This window comes from Poecilia reticulata, linkage group LG1 (genome assembly GCF_000633615.1).
Source record: "Poecilia reticulata strain Guanapo linkage group LG1, Guppy_female_1.0+MT, whole genome shotgun sequence".
NCBI lineage: Eukaryota > Metazoa > Chordata > Actinopteri > Cyprinodontiformes > Poeciliidae > Poecilia > Poecilia reticulata.
In genome coordinates, this window is record NC_024331.1 from 32,953,386 (window position 1) to 32,958,141 (window position 4,756).

Consider the following 4,756-nt stretch of genomic DNA (forward strand, 5'->3'; position numbering starts at 1 on the left):
GGAAGAAAGACTGGACCAAAGGCGGACATTTTAATCAGCAGACGTCAATAAGCTATCAGGTAGCAGGTCCTGCTGTAAATGGCGAGTCGTCAGGAACAACCATAAGGAAACAGATGAAGCTGATTGGTCGCAGCTCCGTCGCCTTCAACAGGCAGAACTTTTCTGGACCGTCTCTCCATTTGTGTCAAAGTTTTGCTCCAAACTGAATTTATTGGATCTTTTCTTTAACTGAACTCGTCACATCAGGTCCCACAGAGCAGAGCAGAAAGGTCCAATAAAACTCAGCTTCATGAGTTTTAACCAAACTTCCTGTTCATTCTGACCCTGTTTGCTACATTAAGTCTCTTCTGGGTGAATCTGCCTCTGACAAGCTACAATGTGTTTTTGCAAAAGTGGAATAATACCAGAAACATTCAGATTTTTTAGAACAAAACAATACTTTCCACTTTAAAATGAAAAAAAAGTCAGATGGTGCTGCTCTGTTGGAAAATCTGTATTTCATCAAACAAAAGTCCAACTCACAGTGTTTTAAAAGTAGCATGATTTGGATCATAATTGCAGCTTTTTTTCTGACAGCAGAAACAGTGAAATATGGAAATGAGTTCAGTTTCAGCTGGAGGTATTAGATGTGTGAGCTGAGAATAGCAGAGAAGAGGAGCAGAATGAAAATAGCTACAATATGAAACGTATGATAATGGAAGTAGTAATAACCACATGGTGTCAATGACCAACTTTACTTTTTTCAAACTCTTCAGAAAACTTTATCTCATCAAAAATGAATACATGAACAGGAACGTATATTTTTGGAACATGAATTAATTCAGTTTTGACCTGTTTTAAATTGATATGACTCATGTGAATAGAGCCATGCATGTTTCTGAACTGTGCGTGTCGCTGCTGTGTGTTTCAGGCGTGTTGAACATACATGTAGCGACAACCTTCCACCTGATGCATGACGTGTTTTTCTGAATAAAAATGCTTTTTCATTAAGACAAAGCAGAATCCTTCACTTCTTTCGATGAGACGTGATTTACTTTGTACCGCTGTTGCTTGGTGACGACCAGTTTTCCACAAAGTCAGTGGGAAGCGACACGAGGGAGATGATGCATTATACTAGCAAAGTAGCTGGTGGCTTCTTGGTCTCATTTGAAATCAAAGCAGAGTGTGTGTATTTGAACAAGGCTTTGATTCATGCATAGACACACTCCCTGATCCCCCTGCCTAATCCCTCCTTTGGCTGGGACAAGGACACGTTGACAATTTAAGACCTCTTCTCTCAAACTCTCTTAAACAGTCCTGTTGACCGATCACACTGCAGCCTCTGGGCTTCAGAAACATGAATCTAATTAATCTGATTTTAATGGGCAGCCCAGCTGAATTCCTTAACATTGTGCCGTCACTTCAGCAGGAAAGTTTGGTTAATTATGCTTCAGAAAGTGCCTGGCTCTGGTCAACACATTCTGGAAAGTTTCTCTGTTTTCAGGATGACTGAAGGAAGAATGTTGGCTCTTATTCTGACTCTTTCCTCCTAAAACATCTGACGGCTCCGTTCACCAGGTGGCTCATATTTCACGTTTTAACGACTCCGTTCTGATCTTTTGCATTGGGGGTGTGAAAACTTTCTACTGCAGCTGCCAGTTCTTTTAAAAATTGCATTTTTAATCTTGCAAAGATAACATCAAGTATTAAACTTTGTTTAAAATGAAATATTCTAAAAATAAAGACACTCTTATTGCCTTGCGGTTGTCTCCATGACGATTCTCGGGGACGGTGAAGGAGTCTCGTCTGCTGAAGAGCGAAGCTGCAGCCATCTTTGATCGCAGGCCTGACCGTCTGCTCGCTCCGGCTGCACAATGAGGCTCATTGGGCGCCGTAATGCCGGCCTGACACTGATAGCAGCTCTCTGCAGCGATGAGCGATTGAAAGGACCAGCGTGAGAGTCTGTGAAATAACAGCTCAGGAACAGGAAAGTGGGCTCTGAAAGCCTAAATCTCAGCACCTGTCGAAGTAATCGTTGAGGCAGAGGTATTGATCAGACGGCGCTATCAGCCTCCCACAGATGTAACACGGTCATTTCTGTTGTGAGGCGCTTAAAAAAATCGTACTTGTTCCCCTGCAACCTTTAGTGAATGAGGCAGAGCTCACCGCTGTTATCGAGATATGCTCAGCTTCACATTCACACACTCCCATGTAATTACACCTGCATGCTGGCTGGGCTGTGCAGCTTTGAAGCACCGATGCAAAAATCGATCCGCTTTCCATTCGCTGAGTCCTGCTGGGTTTTAGTTTACCTTTATAATTACTAATAAAACGCAACAACAATACTCCTGATCTAAAGTGGCTGACGGAGCTGATTTATCTGCCATAAAGCTTTATTCTCTGCAAGCGTTTTCATAAAGAGTACCTGTAGGCAGAATGCTGCCTCTGGTATGAGAAGCAAAGGCCACAATGAAACACAGCTTATAGTAAACATTGCACACATAAATGGAGTCTTTATTTACGCTGGAAAAATTTGCTTTGAGCAAAGTCGATTCTGTGGAAACACAAACAGATGAGGAAATATGTCTCTGTGTTTAAAAAGAAAGTCTGGAGGGACTGTTTTCAGCTTTAGCTTTGAAAAGCTTCAGTTTTCTAAGAGTTGTGAAGATTTGAAAAAACTACATATAAATAAAAGAAGAAGAAGAAAGCCACCGTTTTAAAATAAACGTAGAGCCTCAGAAAGGTTTCTGTTCTATTTAAACTTTTCCTTGTTTTGTCCCGTTAAAACCACAAACCTCACAGTGTTTCATTTACGCGATAAAGTGACAGAAAGAGGCGCAAACCTGCAAGATGGAAGGAAAATTATACCTGCTTGTCAAATTGCTCTCCAGGTAAAAATCTGAGAAGTGCAGCATGCGTTCAGCCCAGAACCAGAAATAGAATCCAGTGCTGCTTTCAGCCCATCTGAGTTTATCTGAGGTTCTCTGAAGGTTTCAGACGTTTGAACCTCCTGAAGAGGTGGAGAAGCTCAGAGCTGGGTCAGGCTGTAAAACAATGTCTGATCACGTCTTTAGCTGAGACATCTGCAAAAAATCATGTTTTCTGAAGCAGAAGCTGCTGTAAAGTTTCCTCTCCTCATGAAATCCCCACTGGCTGATAAACATCAGTTACAGTTTATTCAGAACAAAGGGCGTCACGGTGCAGACTGCCTCATGTCCGCCTGGGTTTCTGCTTTACTCCACCGTTGGTGTTCGATCAAACCCACATCCTTCAGGCCTGTTCACACCTCGACCTTCATCCAGACGAAATAAAAGGCCGGCTCACAGGTTTGTTGTTTTTGTGAAGTTAATGAGCGGCTGGCTGCGGCTGATCTGAGTTCACAGCTAAAAACCACATTTCTCTGAGAGCCTGAGTGACATCATGCTGTTTAAGGCCCACATCTCTTCACAGGTTGTTCACGCAACAGAAATAGGAACACAATTACTTATTGAAGTGAAGCAGAGTCTGTCCACACGCTGCACATGTTCCTCTCCTCCTGGTGATTAAGAAATGCTGTAATGTAGCTTCTGATTCAGAGCTGACATCAGGAGTTGGTTAAAAATGAATAAGTCAGCTCCCTGCTGAAGTGCTGCTGCAGGTGCTGGCAGTTCTGAGTGGATTTTCAGGATTTCCATATCTCCACCGCCTGCGGCTCGGAGCTGCATCTCATGTCACAGCGCCTCAACATTCCCGACGGTCAAATTGTTGACGTCTGTCACGCCTGAGCAGCGCTGTCCTCCATGCTGATTGTTGGTTCTGATCAAACTGCTGCACCTTTTTGTGCATTTTGAGGCTGCAGACACGCAGCAATGCAGCACACGTCGACGTCGTCTGCTACGCTGGCATCTGCTGTCATCCTGTTTTGCAAATCAAATACTTTGTTAATTTGCCTTCAGTTTTGTTCTCTGCAGCAGGAGATGTGTTCAGTTTTCCATCCGTAGAATCTGATGCTGTAGAAAGCAGATTCATTCTGACAATAAGCAGGGAAACAAAAAGCAAAGTCAATGAGACCTGGAACATTTTTCATCCAGAACTGAAATTCCTGGTTACGTTTAGACTGTGAACTTTTCCAAACCGGGTTTGTTTGTGCAGATTCCAGCTGCTGATGCTGAGAGTGTTTCTGATCTGTGAACATAGATCTGCACCGTCTGCAGCAGCAGAGTCCAGTCAAACCAGACCAACTCTAGTTATTCTAGAGGAATAGCGCCCCTGCTGGTTCCAGCATGTCGCAGCAGCTTCGTTACTTTTGCTCTGATTTGGTTTGTTTTTCATGTTCGGACATTTAATCCTTCTGGTTTGGATGTTGTGCAGTTCAAAAGTTTTCTGTTCTGACATTTTCACTTTTGGACAGCTGGTTTTGTATGTTACCGTGGTAACAATGTGCTGTTTTTGTTGCTCTTTTTGCTGACTAGCATTTCAAAAGCTCTGAGAAAGAAAGAGGAAGTTCCACCATTTCTTCTGTCCATCAGATCAGGCAACAATCAAACTCCAGCGTCTTTCTGCCTGATTTCTAACCACGGCCAGAGATTTGGGCCTAGTCCATACACGGCCGGATATCTGGGGAAACTGCTGCATTTTTGCACTTTAGCCTTTCATCCATGCAAAAACTAACCCAGTTAAAGTTGGAAATCAGTGCTTTTTCATCAAACGTGGTTGGCTTTAATGTTAAATACTAATTACTCTTGTTGTAAAATCTGAAGTTAACAGAAAAATGAACAGTAAGGGAGTTTGAACTGGG